Consider the following 14030-nt stretch of genomic DNA (forward strand, 5'->3'; position numbering starts at 1 on the left):
CATTTTTTGACCAAAACGACAGGACCGGAGCTGATAAAAATGTTGATATTGATGTAATTTTTTTTCTGACTGCGGTTTCAAAACCATGCACCAGAATCAACTTCTTTCAACTCAGTAATGCATTTTGGATGTGTACCTAGAGTTTAAAGCAGGTACACTTTTAGAATTTTCATTTGTTGACCAAAACGACAGGACCGGAGCTGATAAAAATGTTGATATTGATGTAATTTTTTTTCTGACTGCGGTTTCAAAACCATGCACCAGAATCAACTTCTTTCAACTCAGTAATGCATTTTGGATGTGTACCTAGAGTTTAAAGCAGAAAAACAGGAACTTTTAGAATTTTCATTTGTTGACCAAAACGACAGGACTGGAGCTGATAAAAATGTTGATATGGATGTTATTTTATTTCTGACTGCATTTTCAAAACCATGCACCAGAATTCACTTCTTTCAACTCAGTAATGCATTTTGGATGTGTACCTAGAGTTTAAAGCAGAAAAAAAGGAACTTTTAGAATTTTCATTTTTTGACCAAAACGACAGGTCCGGAGCTGATAAAAATGTTGATATTGATGTAATTTTTTTTCTGACTGCGGTTTCAAAACCATGCACCAGAATCAACTTCTTTCAACTCAGTAATGCATTTTGGATGTGTACCTAGAGTTTAAAGCAGAAAAACAGGAACTATTAGAATTTTCATTTGTTGACCAAAACGACAGGACCAGAGCTGATAAAAATGTTGATATGGATGTTATTTTTTTTCTGACTGCGATTTCAAAACCATGCACCAGAATTCACTTCTTTAAACTCAGTAATGCATTTTGGATGTGTACCTAGAGTTTAAAGCAGAAAAACAGGAACTTTTAGAATTTTCATTTTTTGACCAAAACGACAGGACCGGACCTGATAAAAATGTTGATATGGATGTTATTTTTTTTCTGACTGCGATTTCAAAACCATGCACCAGAATTCACTTCTTTCAACTCAGTAATGCATTTTGGATGTGTACCTAGAGTTTAAAGCAGAAAAACAGGAACTTTTAGAATTTTCATTTTTTGACCAAAACGGCAGGACCGGAGCTGATAAAAATGTTGATATGGATGTTATTTTTTTTCTGACTGCGATTTCAAAACCATGCACCAGAATCAACTTCTTTCAACTCAGTAATGCATTTTGGATGTGTACCTAGAGTTTAAAGCAGAAAAACAGGAACTTTTAGAATTTTCATTTTTTGACCAAAACGACAGGACCGGAGCTGATAAAAATGTTGATATGGATGTTATTTTTTTTCTGACTGCGATTTCAAAACCATGCACCAGAATTCACTTCTTTAAACTCAGTAATGCATTTTGGATGTGTACCTAGAGTTTAAAGCAGAAAAACAGGAACTTTTAGAATTTTCATTTTTTGACCAAAACGACAGGACCGGAGCTGATAAAAATGTTGATATGGATGTTATTTTTTTTCTGACTGTGATTTCAAAACCATGCACCAGAATTCACTTCTTTAAACTCAGTAATGCATTTTGGATGTGTACCTAGAGTTTAAAGCAGAAAAACAGGAACTTTTAGAATTTTCATTTTTTGACCAAAACGACAGGACCGGAGCTGATAAAAATGTTGATATGGATGTTATTTTTTTTCTGACTGCGATTTCAAAACCATGCACCAGAATTCACTTCTTTCAACTCAGTAATGCATTTTGGATGTGTACCTAGAGTTTAAAGCAGAAAAACAGGAACTTTTAGAATTTTCATTTTTTGACCAAAACGGCAGGACCGGAGCTGATAAAAATGTTGATATGGATGTTATTTTTTTTCTGACTGCGATTTCAAAACCATGCACCAGAATCAACTTCTTTCAACTCAGTAATGCATTTTGGATGTGTACCTAGAGTTTAAAGCAGAAAAACAGGAACTTTTAGAATTTTCATTTTTTGACCAAAATGACAGGACAGGAGCTGATAAAAATGTTGATATGGATGTTATTTTTTTTCTGACTGCGATTTCAAAACCATGCACCAGAATTCACTTCTTTCAACTCAGTAATGCATTTTGGATGTGTACCTAGAGTTTAAAGCAGAAAAACAGGAACTTTTAGAATTTTAATTTGTTGACCAAAACGACAGGACCGGAGCTGATAAAAATGTTGATATGGATGTTATTTTTTTTTCTGACTGCGATTTCAAAACCATGCACCAGAATTCACTTCTTTCAACTCAGTAATGCATTTTGGATGTGTACCTAGAGTTTAAAGCAGAAAAACAGGAACTTTTAGAATTTTCATTTGTTGACCAAAACGACAGGACCGGACCTGATAAAAATGTTGATATGGATGTTATTTTTTTTCTGACTGTGATTTCAAAACCATGCACCAGAATTCACTTCTTTCAACTCAGTAATGCATTTTGGATGTGTACCTAGAGTTTAAAGCACAAAAACAGGAACTTTTAGAATTTTCATTTTTTGACCAAAACGACAGGACCGGAGCTGATAAAAATGTTGATATGGATGTTATTTTTTTTCTGACTGCGATTTCAAAACCATGCACCAGAATTCACTTCTTTCAACTCAGTAATGCATTTTGGATGTGTACCTAGAGTTTAAAGCAGAAAAACAGGAACTTTTAGAATTTTCATTTTTTGACCAAAACGACAGGACCGGAGCTGATAAAAATGTTGATATGGATGTTATTTTTTTTCTGACTGCGATTTCAAAACCATGCACCAGAATTCACTTCTTTCAACTCAGTAATGCATTTTGGATGTGTACCTAGAGTTTAAAGCAGAAAAACAGGAACTTTTAGAATTTTCATTTTTTGACCAAAACGACAGGACCGGACCTGATAAAAATGTTGATATGGATGTTATTTTTTTTCTGACTGCGATTTCAAAACCATGCACCAGAATCAACTTCTTTCAACTCAGTAATGCATTTTGGATGTGTACCTAGAGTTTAAAGCAGAAAAACAGGAACTTTTAGAATTTTGATTTTTTTGACCAAAACGACAGGACCGGAGCTGATAAAAATGTTGATATGGATGTTATTTTTTTTCTGACTGCGATTTTAAAACCATGCACCAGAATTCACTTCTTTAAACTCAGTAATGCATTTTGGATGTGTACCTAGAGTTTAAAGCAGAAAAACAGGAACTTTTAGAATTTTCATTTTTTGACCAAAACGACAGGACCGGAGCTGATTAAAATGTTGATATGATTGTTATTTTTTTTCTGACTGCGATTTCAAAACCATGCACCAGAATTCACTTCTTTCAACTCAGTAATGCATTTTGGATGTGTACCTAGAGTTTAAAGCAGAAAAACAGGAACTTTTAGAATTTTCATTTTTTGACCAAAACGACAGGTCCGGAGCTGATAAAAATGTTGATATTGATGTAATTTTTTTTCTGACTGCGGTTTCAAAACCTTGCACCAGAATCAACTTCTTTAAACTCAGTAATGCATTTTGGATGTGTACCTAGAGTTTAAAGCAGAAAAACAGGAACTTTTAGAATTTTCATTTTTTGACCAAAACGACAGGACCGGAGCTGATAAAAATGTTGATATGGATGTTATTTTTTTTCTGACTGCGATTTCAAAACCATGCACCAGAATTCACTTCTTTCAACTCAGTAATGCATTTTGGATGTGTACCTAGAGTTTAAAGCAGAAAAACAGGAACTTTTAGAATTTTCATTTTTTGACCAAAACGACAGGACCGGAGCTGATAAAAATGTTGATATGGATGTTATTTTTTTTCTGACTGCGATTTCAAAACCATGCACTAGAATTCACTTCTTTAAACTCAGTAATGCATTTTGGATGTGTACCTAGAGTTTAAAGCAGAAAAACAGGAACTTTTAGAATTTTCATTTTTTGACCAAAACGACAGGACCGGAGCTGATTAAAATGTTGATATGATTGTTATTTTTTTCTGACTGCGATTTCAAAACCATGCACCAGAATTCACTTCTTTCAACTCAGTAATGCATTTTGGATGTGTACCTAGAGTTTAAAGCAGAAAAACAGTAACTTTTAGAATTTTCATTTTTTGACCAAAACGACAGGTCCGGAGCTGATAAAAATGTTGATATGGATGTTATTTTTTTTCTGACTGCGATTTCAAAACCATGCACCAGAATCAACTTCTTTCAACTCAGTAATGTATTTTGGATGTGTACCTAGAGTTTAAAGCAGAAAAACAGGAACTTTTAGAATTTTAATTTGTTGACCAAAACGACAGGACCGGAGCTGATAAAAATGTTGATATGGATGTTATTTTTTTTTCTGACTGCGATTTCAAAACCATGCACCAGAATTCACTTCTTTCAACTCAGTAATGCATTTTGGATGTGTACCTAGAGTTTAAAGCAGAAAAACAGGAACTTTTAGAATTTTCATTTGTTGACCAAAACGACAGGACCGGACCTGATAAAAATGTTGATATGGATGTTATTTTTTTTCTGACTGTGATTTCAAAACCATGCACCAGAATTCACTTCTTTCAACTCAGTAATGCATTTTGGATGTGTACCTAGAGTTTAAAGCAGAAAAACAGGAACTTTTAGAATTTTCATTTTTTGACCAAAACGACAGGACCGGAGCTGATAAAAATGTTGATATGGATGTTATTTTTTTTCTGACTGCGATTTCAAAACCATGCACCAGAATTCACTTCTTTCAACTCAGTAATGCATTTTGGATGTGTACCTAGAGTTTAAAGCAGAAAAACAGGAACTTTTAGAATTTTCATTTTTTGACCAAAACGACAGGACCGGAGCTGATAAAAATTTTGATATGGATGTTATTTTTTTTCTGACTGCGATTTCAAAACCATGCACCAGAATTCACTTCTTTCAACTCAGTAATGCATTTTGGATGTGTACCTAGAGTTTAAAGCAGAAAAACAGGAACTTTTAGAATTTTCATTTTTTGACCAAAACGACAGGACCGGACCTGATAAAAATGTTGATATGGATGTTATTTTTTTTCTGACTGCGATTTCAAAACCATGCACCAGAATCAACTTCTTTCAACTCAGTAATGCATTTTGGATGTGTACCTAGAGTTTAAAGCAGAAAAACAGGAACTTTTAGAATTTTGATTTTTTTGACCAAAACGACAGGACCGGAGCTGATAAAAATGTTGATATGGATGTTATTTTTTTTCTGACTGCGATTTTAAAACCATGCACCAGAATTCACTTCTTTAAACTCAGTAATGCATTTTGGATGTGTACCTAGAGTTTAAAGCAGAAAAACAGGAACTTTTAGAATTTTCATTTTTTGACCAAAACGACAGGACCGGAGCTGATTAAAATGTTGATATGATTGTTATTTTTTTTCTGACTGCGATTTCAAAACCATGCACCAGAATTCACTTCTTTCAACTCAGTAATGCATTTTGGATGTGTACCTAGAGTTTAAAGCAGAAAAACAGGAACTTTTAGAATTTTCATTTTTTGACCAAAACGACAGGTCCGGAGCTGATAAAAATGTTGATACTGATGTAATTTTTTTTCTGACTGCGGTTTCAAAACCTTGCACCAGAATCAACTTCTTTAAACTCAGTAATGCATTTTGGATGTGTACCTAGAGTTTAAAGCAGAAAAACAGGAACTTTTAGAATTTTCATTTTTTGACCAAAACGACAGGACCGGAGCTGATAAAAATGTTGATATGGATGTTATTTTTTTTCTGACTGCGATTTCAAAACCATGCACCAGAATTCACTTCTTTTAACTCAGTAATGCATTTTGGATGTGTACCTAGAGTTTAAAGCAGAAAAACAGGAACTTTTAGAATTTCCATTTTTTGACCAAAACGACAGGACCGGACCTGATAAAAATGTTGATATGGATGTTATTTTTTTTCTGACTGCGATTTCAAAACCATGCACCAGAATCAACTTCTTTCAACTCAGTAATGTATTTTGGATGTGTACCTAGAGTTTAAAGCAGAAAAACAGGAACTTTTAGAATTTTCATTTTTTGACCAAAACGACAGGACCGGAGCTGATAAAAATGTTGATATGGATGTTATTTTTTTTCTGACTGCGATTTCAAAACCATGCACTAGAATTCAGATCTTTAAACTCAGTAATGCATTTTGGATGTGTACCTAGAGTTTAAAGCAGAAAAACAGGAACTTTTAGAATTTTCATTTTTTGACCAAAACGACAGGACCGGAGCTGATTAAAATGTTGATATGATTGTTATTTTTTTCTGACTGCGATTTCAAAACCATGCACCAGAATTCACTTCTTTCAACTCAGTAATGCATTTTGGATGTGTACCTAGAGTTTAAAGCAGAAAAACAGTAACTTTTAGAATTTTCATTTTTTGACCAAAACGACAGGTCCGGAGCTGATAAAAATGTTGATATGGATGTTATTTTTTTTCTGACTGCGATTTCAAAACCATGCACCAGAATCAACTTCTTTCAACTCAGTAATGTATTTTGGATGTGTACCTAGAGTTTAAAGCAGAAAAACAGGAACTTTTAGAATTTTCATTTTTTGACCAAAACGACAGGACCGGAGCTGATAAAAATGTTGATATGGATGTTATTTTTTTTCTGACTGCGATTTCAAAACCATGCACTAGAATTCACTTCTTTAAACTCAGTAATGCATTTTGGATGTGTACCTAGAGTTTAAAGCAGAAAAACAGGAACTTTTAGAATTTTCATTTTTTGACCAAAACGACAGGACCGGAGCTGATTAAAATGTTGATATGATTGTTATTTTTTTCTGACTGCGATTTCAAAACCATGCACCAGAATTCACTTCTTTCAACTCAGTAATGCATTTTGGATGTGTACCTAGAGTTTAAAGCAGAAAAACAGTAACTTTTAGAATTTTCATTTTTTGACCAAAACGACAGGTCCGGAGCTGATAAAAATGTTGATATTGATGTAATTTTTTTTCTGACTGCGGTTTCAAAACCATGCACCAGAATTCACTTCTTTAAACTCAGTAATGCATTTTGGATGTGTACCTAGAGTTTAAAGCAGAAAAACAGGAACTTTTAGAATTTTCATTTTTTGACCAAAACGACAGGACCGGAGCTGATTAAAATGTTGATATGATTGTTATTTTTTTCTGACTGCGATTTCAAAACCATGCACCAGAATTCACTTCTTTCAACTCAGTAATGCATTTTGGATGTGTACCTAGAGTTTTAAGCAGAAAAACAGGAACTATTAGAATTTTCATTTTTTGACCAAAACGACAGGTCCGGAGCTGATAAAAATGTTGATATTGATGTAATTTTTTTTCTGACTGCAGTTTCAAAACCATGCACCAGAATCAACTTCTTTCAACTCAGTAATGCATTTTGGATGTGTACCTAGAGTTTAAAGCAGAAAAACAGGAACTTTTAGAATTTTCATTTTTTGACCAAAACGACAGGACCGGAGCTGATAAAAATGTTGATATGGATGTTATTTTTTTTCTGACTGCGATTTCAAAACCATGCACCAGAATTCACTTCTTTAAACTCAGTAATGCATTTTGGATGTGTACCTAGAGTTTAAAGCAGAAAAACAGGAACTTTTAGAATTTTCATTTTTTGACCAAAACGACAGGACCGGAGCTGATTAAAATGTTGATATGATTGTTATTTTTTTCTGACTGCGATTTCAAAACCATGCACCAGAATTCACTTCTTTAAACTCAGTAATGCATTTTGGATGTGTACCTAGAGTTTAAAGCAGAAAAACAGGAACTTTTAGAATTTTCATTTTTTGACCAAAACGACAGGACCGGAGCTGATTAAAATGTTGATATGATTGTTATTTTTTTTCTGACTGCGATTTCAAAACCATGCACCAGAATTCACTTCTTTCAACTCAGTAATGCATTTTGGATGTGTACCTAGAGTTTAAAGCAGAAAAACAGGAACTTTTAGAATTTTCATTTTTTGACCAAAACGACAGGTCCGGAGATGATAAAAATGTTGATATTGATGTAATTTTTTTTCTGACTGCGGTTTCAAAACCTTGCACCAGAATCAACTTCTTTAAACTCAGTAATGCATTTTGGATGTGTACCTAGAGTTTAAAGCAGAAAAACAGGAACTTTTAGAATTTTCATTTTTTGACCAAAACGACAGGACCGGAGCTGATAAAAATGTTGATATGGATGTTATTTTTTTTCTGACTGCGATTTCAAAACCATGCACCAGAATTCACTTCTTTCAACTCAGTAATGCATTTTGGATGTGTACCTAGAGTTTAAAGCAGAAAAACAGGAACTTTTAGAATTTTCATTTTTTGACCAAAACGACAGGACCGGAGCTGATAAAAATGTTGATATGGATGTTATTTTTTTTCTGACTGCGATTTCAAAACCATGCACCAGAATTCACTTCTTTCAACTCAGTAATGCATTTTGGATGTGTACCTAGAGTTTAAAGCAGAAAAACAGGAACTTTTAGAATTTTCATTTGTTGACCAAAACGACAGGACCGGAGCTGATAAAAATGTTGATATGGATGTTATTTTTTTTCTGACTGCGATTTCAAAACCATGCACCAGAATTCACTTCTTTCAACTCAGTAATGCATTTTGGATGTGTACCTAGAGTTTAAAGCAGAAAACAGGAACTTTTAGAATTTTTATTTTTTGACCAAAACGACAGGACCGGAGCTGATAAAAATGTTGATATGGATGTTATTTTTTTTCTGACTGCGATTTCAAAACCATGCACCAGAATCAACTTCTTTCAACTCAGTAATGTATTTTGGATGTGTACCTAGAGTTTAAAGCAGAAAAACAGGAACTTTTAGAATTTTCATTTTTTGACCAAAACGACAGGACCGGAGCTGATAAAAATGTTGATATGGATGTTATTTTTTTTTCTGACTGCGATTTCAAAACCATGCACCAGAATTCACTTCTTTAAACTCAGTAATGCATTTTGGATGTGTACCTAGAGTTTAAAGCAGAAAAACAGGAACTTTTAGAATTTTCATTTTTTGACCAAAACGACAGGACCGGAGCTGATTAAAATGTTGATATGATTGTTATTTTTTTCTGACTGCGATTTCAAAACCATGCACCAGAATTCACTTCTTTCAACTCAGTAATGCATTTTGGATGTGTACCTAGAGTTTTAAGCAGAAAAACAGGAACTATTAGAATTTTCATTTTTTGACCAAAACGACAGGTCCGGAGCTGATAAAAATGTTGATATTGATGTAATTTTTTTTCTGACTGCAGTTTCAAAACCATGCACCAGAATCAACTTCTTTCAACTCAGTAATGCATTTTGGATGTGTACCTAGAGTTTAAAGCAGAAAAACAGGAACTTTTAGAATTTTCATTTTTTGACCAAAACGACAGGACCGTAGCTGATAAAAATGTTGATATGGATGTTATTTTTTTTCTGACTGCGATTTCAAAACCATGCACCAGAATTCACTTCTTTAAACTCAGTAATGCATTTTGGATGTGTACCTAGAGTTTAAAGCAGAAAAACAGGAACTTTTAGAATTTTCATTTTTTGACCAAAACGACAGGACCGGAGCTGATTAAAATGTTGATATGATTGTTATTTTTTTCTGACTGCGATTTCAAAACCATGCACCAGAATTCACTTCTTTCAACTCAGTAATGCATTTTGGATGTGTACCTAGAGTTTTAAGCAGAAAAACAGGAACTATTAGAATTTTCATTTTTTGACCAAAACGACAGGTCCGGAGCTGATAAAAATGTTGATATTGATGTAATTTTTTTTCTGACTGCAGTTTCAAAACCATGCACCAGAATCAACTTCTTTCAACTCAGTAATGCATTTTGGATGTGTACCTAGAGTTTAAAGCAGAAAAACAGGAACTTTTAGAATTTTCATTTTTTGACCAAAACGACAGGACCGGAGCTGATAAAAATGTTGATATGGATGTTATTTTTTTTCTGACTGCGATTTCAAAACCATGCACCAGAATTCACTTCTTTAAACTCAGTAATGCATTTTGGATGTGTACCTAGAGTTTAAAGCAGAAAAACAGGAACTTTTAGAATTTTCATTTTTTGACCAAAACGACAGGACCGGAGCTGATTAAAATGTTGATATGATTGTTATTTTTTTCTGACTGCGATTTCAAAACCATGCACCAGAATTCACTTCTTTAAACTCAGTAATGCATTTTGGATGTGTACCTAGAGTTTAAAGCAGAAAAACAGGAACTTTTAGAATTTTCATTTTTTGACCAAAACGACAGGACCGGAGCTGATTAAAATGTTGATATGATTGTTATTTTTTTTCTGACTGCGATTTCAAAACCATGCACCAGAATTCACTTCTTTCAACTCAGTAATGCATTTTGGATGTGTACCTAGAGTTTAAAGCAGAAAAACAGGAACTTTTAGAATTTTCATTTTTTGACCAAAACGACAGGTCCGGAGATGATAAAAATGTTGATATTGATGTAATTTTTTTTCTGACTGCGGTTTCAAAACCTTGCACCAGAATTCACTTCTTTCAACTCAGTAATGCATTTTGGATGTGTACCTAGAGTTTAAAGCAGAAAAACAGGAACTTTTAGAATTTTCATTTTTTGACCAAAACGACAGGACCGGAGCTGATAAAAATGTTGATATGGATGTTATTTTTTTTCTGACTGCGATTTCAAAACCATGCACCAGAATTCACTTCTTTCAACTCAGTAATGCATTTTGGATGTGTACCTAGAGTTTAAAGCAGAAAAACAGGAACTTTTAGAATTTTCATTTGTTGACCAAAACGACAGGACCGGAGCTGATAAAAATGTTGATATGGATGTTATTTTTTTTCTGACTGCGATTTCAAAACCATGCACCAGAATTCACTTCTTTAAACTCAGTAATGCATTTTGGATGTGTACCTAGAGTTTAAAGCAGAAAAACAGGAACTTTTCGAATTTTCATTTTTTGACCAAAACGACAGGACCGGAACTGATTAAAATGTTGATATGATTGTTATTTTTTTTCTGACTGCGATATCAAAACCATGCACCAGAATTCACTTCTTTCAACTCAGTAATGCATTTTGGATGTGTACCTAGAGTTTAAAGCAGAAAAACAGGAACTTTTAGAATTTTCATTTTTTGACCAAAACGACAGGTCCGGAGCTGATAAAAATGTTGATATGGATGTTATTTTTTTTCTGACTGTGATTTCAAAACCATGCACCAGAATTCACTTCTTTCAACTCAGTAATGCATTTTGGATGTGTACCTAGAGTTTAAAGCAGAAAAACAGGAACTTTTAGAATTTTCATTTTTTGACCAAAACGACAGGACCGGAGCTGATAAAAATGTTGATATGGATGTTATTTTTTTTCTGACTGCGATTTCAAAACCATGCACCAGAATTCACTTCTTTCAACTCAGTAATGCATTTTGGATGTGTACCTAGAGTTTAAAGCAGAAAAACAGGAACTTTTAGAATTTTCATTTTTTGACCAAAACGACAGGACCGGAGCTGATAAAAATGTTGATATGGATGTTATTTTTTTTCTGACTGCGATTTCAAAACCATGCACCAGAATTCACTTCTTTAAACTCAGTAATGCATTTTGGATGTGTACCTAGAGTTTAAAGCAGAAAAACAGGAACTTTTAGAATTTTCATTTTTTGACCAAAACGACAGGACCGGAGCTGATTAAAATGTTGATATGATTGTTATTTTTTTCTGACTGCGATTTCAAAACCATGCACCAGAATTCACTTCTTTCAACTCAGTAATGCATTTTGGATGTGTACCTAGAGTTTTAAGCAGAAAAACAGGAACTATTAGAATTTTCATTTTTTGACCAAAACGACAGGTCCGGAGCTGATAAAAATGTTGATATTGATGTAATTTTTTTTCTGACTGCAGTTTCAAAACCATGCACCAGAATCAACTTCTTTCAACTCAGTAATGCATTTTGGATGTGTACCTAGAGTTTAAAGCAGAAAAACAGGAACTTTTAGAATTTTCATTTTTTGACCAAAACGACAGGACCGGAGCTGATAAAAATGTTGATATGGATGTTATTTTTTTTCTGACTGCGATTTCAAAACCATGCACCAGAATTCACTTCTTTAAACTCAGTAATGCATTTTGGATGTGTACCTAGAGTTTAAAGCAGAAAAACAGGAACTTTTAGAATTTTCATTTTTTGACCAAAACGACAGGACCGGAGCTGATTAAAATGTTGATATGATTGTTATTTTTTTCTGACTGCGATTTCAAAACCATGCACCAGAATTCACTTCTTTCAACTCAGTAATGCATTTTGGATGTGTACCTAGAGTTTTAAGCAGAAAAACAGGAACTTTTAGAATTTTCATTTTTTGAAAAAAAACAACAGGTCCGGAGCTGATAAAAATGTTGATATTGATGTAATTTTTTTTCTGACTGCGGTTTCAAAACCATGCACCAGAATCAACTTCTTTCAACTCAGTAATGCATTTTGGATGTGTACCTAGAGTTTAAAGCAGAAAAACAGGAACTTTTAGAATTTTAATTTTTTGACCAAAACGACAGGTCCGGAGCTGATAAAAATGTTGATATTGATGTAATTTTTTTTCTGACTGCAGTTTCAAAACCATGCACCAGAATCAACTTCTTTCAACTCAGTAATGCATTTTGGATGTGTACCTAGAGTTTAAAGCAGAAAAACAGGAACTTTTAGAATTTTCATTTTTTGACCAAAACGACAGGTCCGGAGCTGATAAAAATGTTGATATTAATGTAATTTTTTTTCTGACTGCGGTTTCAAAACCATGCACCAGAATCAACTTCTTTCAACTCAGTAATGCATTTTGGATGTGTACCTAGAGTTTAAAGCAGAAAAACAGGAACTTTTAGAATTTTCATTTGTTGACCAAAACGACAGGACCGGAGCTGATAAAAATGTTGATATGGATGTTATTTTTTTTCTGACTGCGATTTCAAAACCATGCACCAGAATTCACTTCTTTCAACTCAGTAATGCATTTTGGATGTGTACCTAGAGTTTAAAGCAGAAAAACAGGAACTTTTAGAATTTTCATTTTTTGACCAAAACGACAGGACCGGAGCTGATTAAAATGTTGATATGATTGTTATTTTTTTTCTGACTGCGATTTCAAAACCATGCACCAGAATTCACTTCTTTAAACTCAGTAATGCATTTTGGATGTGTACCTAGAGTTTAAAGCAGAAAAACAGGAACTTTTAGAATTTTCATTTTTTGACCAAAACGACAGGACCGGAGCTGATTAAAATGTTGATATGATTGTTATTTTTTTCTGACTGCGATTTCAAAACCATGCACCAGAATTCACTTCTTTCAACTCAGTAATGCATTTTGGATGTGTACCTAGAGTTTTAAGCAGAAAAACAGGAACTATTAGAATTTTCATTTTTTGACCAAAACGACAGGTCCGGAGCTGATAAAAATGTTGATATTGATGTAATTTTTTTTCTGACTGCAGTTTCAAAACCATGCACCAGAATCAACTTCTTTCAACTCAGTAATGCATTTTGGATGTGTACCTAGAGTTTAAAGCAGAAAAACAGGAACTTTTAGAATTTTCATTTTTTGACCAAAACGACAGGACCGGAGCTGATAAAAATGTTGATATGGATGTTATTTTTTTTCTGACTGCGATTTCAAAACCATGCACCAGAATTCACTTCTTTAAACTCAGTAATGCATTTTGGATGTGTACCTAGAGTTTAAAGCAGAAAAACAGGAACTTTTAGAATTTTCATTTTTTGACCAAAACGACAGGACCGGAGCTGATTAAAATGTTGATATGATTGTTATTTTTTTCTGACTGCGATTTCAAAACCATGCACCAGAATTCACTTCTTTCAACTCAGTAATGCATTTTGGATGTGTACCTAGAGTTTTAAGCAGAAAAACAGGAACTTTTAGAATTTTCATTTTTTGAAAAAAAACAACAGGTCCGGAGCTGATAAAAATGTTGATATTGATGTAATTTTTTTTCTGACTGCGGTTTCAAAACCATGCACCAGAATCAACTTCTTTCAACTCAGTAATGCATTTTGGATGTGTACCT

The sequence above is a fragment of the Crinia signifera genome, chromosome 11 (genome assembly GCF_055691185.1).
Source record: "Crinia signifera chromosome 11, ASM5569118v1, whole genome shotgun sequence".
NCBI lineage: Eukaryota > Metazoa > Chordata > Amphibia > Anura > Myobatrachidae > Crinia > Crinia signifera.